We start from the raw sequence: 1,774 nt of genomic DNA, 5'->3' as shown, positions 1-1,774 counted from the left end.
AAACATCATACCACAAGGAGTCTGTTGAGGTTTAGGTAGATTTTCTACAAAGTTATCCGCAAAAGTCAGTAAAACCAGAAAGACTCTCAAAGGTCTAAACAGATACAAGAAAATAAAGAAAGACGACGACCAATAGTAGAGTCTATAGTGTTCTTAGGTCGACAAAATATTCCTCAAGAGGCTGTCGTGATGATGGCCTTCTGCTTGTGGACGATGATGCTGGACCTAACAATGAAGGGAATTATTAAGATTTAAAATCTCATCAGGAGATAAGAATATTCAACGACACCTATCCGCAGCAACATACATTAGTAACACCAGTCAAAATCAATAATTACATAATAACATGTTGTGGTGAAGAAATAATTGAACAAAACATGAATCAGGTTCAAAGTGCAAATTATTACTCTGTCATATTTGAAGAAATAACCGACGTATTAAACGTAGAACAGCTTTGTCTAAATTTGAAATACATACGCAATAACAACATTCGTAAAAACTTTGTTAAGTTAATTGACGCACATGAGAACATAAAAACAATTATTAGTGAAAATCAAGAAAGAGGGGAAGAACCAGGTCTGACAGAGTGACAGGAGAAGCATGGAAAAAAATAGTTTAAACTTGTTGAGGACTGCACTTGGATCCGAAGGAATGTGGATGAATCGGCAACAACTTTAATAATACTTTAATAACGATAACTTTCGAATGTCTTTATAGAACTCAAAAGTGTGTAAAAAGTGCCTTCAATCTCACCATCTTAACCGTAATTTTTAAAAATTACTCCCTGGCCCCGTTACACCTCCCCAAAAAAAGTTCATGGCCCCTCCCGAAAATCGGTCCTGGATCCGCCCTTGCTACAAATGGAGCATAAAAAAATCGATCAGTATATGCTATAAGCTGCAGTTGTTATACTTCTTTAGGCGCGATTGAGAGTGAATTTTTATTATCCCACGCGCCTGCGCATATAGACAGTACGGAGTTAGTTGCTAAACCTTTCAAGTGATGTATCAGCGCAAATAAGGCGTGAAGAGAATATATTAGTGTTTTTAGTAAATATATTTATTAAATTTTTGTGTCTTTGAATTTGCCTTCCTCGGGAATAAAATAAGTAATATTTAAAGTATTTTTCTACTTCACTTGGTATACTTGTCACGATGTCTGAGAAATCTTGTAGTCCGTATCAACAAAAGGAGTATAGCTCAGTGGTAGAGCGTTCGACTGCAGATCGAGAGGTCCCCGGTTCTAATCCGGGTGTTTTTTATTTTTTTTATTTTTGATATTATTTTAATAAACATTTTTGGAAAGTAAAAATTAGTATAATCTTTAAATAAAATGCAAATAAACTGTTGAAAGTATATTTATTTCGTTGAAATCATAATAGAATTATAACTTCTTACGTGCGTGCAAAGTACACACACATTCTTTTTTATGAGTTATTTTAATATACTATTTTTAAAAAATTCACAAGGAAAAAGTTTTCCTGTGGTTGGAGGTATATCATGTAATACAAAAAACAGTAAAATCCTGTATAAAAGGTATATTTAAAAACCCTCAAAAGGGCCACATCAAAATCACATAACTAGTTTTCGACTGGTTTACCAATCATCATCAGTGCTTACCTAAAATAAATATAACCTGATAAATAATACAAAGATATTGAAATTTTGACTACGGTTAAAAAATTATCAGTTATACTCACGTGCAATGTACATGCTAACCACCAAGATAGTATTTAACAAAAATATGTGGGTCAAAGCCCAGTAAACGAAGTCCG

General features: G+C 33.5%; 1 non-coding gene across 1 annotated transcript; it reads left to right on the top strand.

Moving 5' to 3' along the window:
• Positions 1-1,188: 1,188 nt before the first annotated feature.
• Positions 1,189-1,260, top strand: Trnac-gca (transfer RNA cysteine (anticodon GCA)). Its single transcript has one exon. It is a non-coding gene; the product is annotated as a tRNA-Cys (tRNA).
• The last annotated feature ends 514 nt before the right edge of the window (positions 1,261-1,774 follow it).

The sequence above is a fragment of the Diabrotica virgifera genome, chromosome 6 (assembly GCF_917563875.1).
Source record: "Diabrotica virgifera virgifera chromosome 6, PGI_DIABVI_V3a".
NCBI classification, from domain to species: Eukaryota; Metazoa; Arthropoda; class Insecta; order Coleoptera; family Chrysomelidae; genus Diabrotica; species Diabrotica virgifera.
Note: the sequence above shows the minus strand (reverse complement) of the source record. Positions and strands in the feature narration are given on the sequence as shown.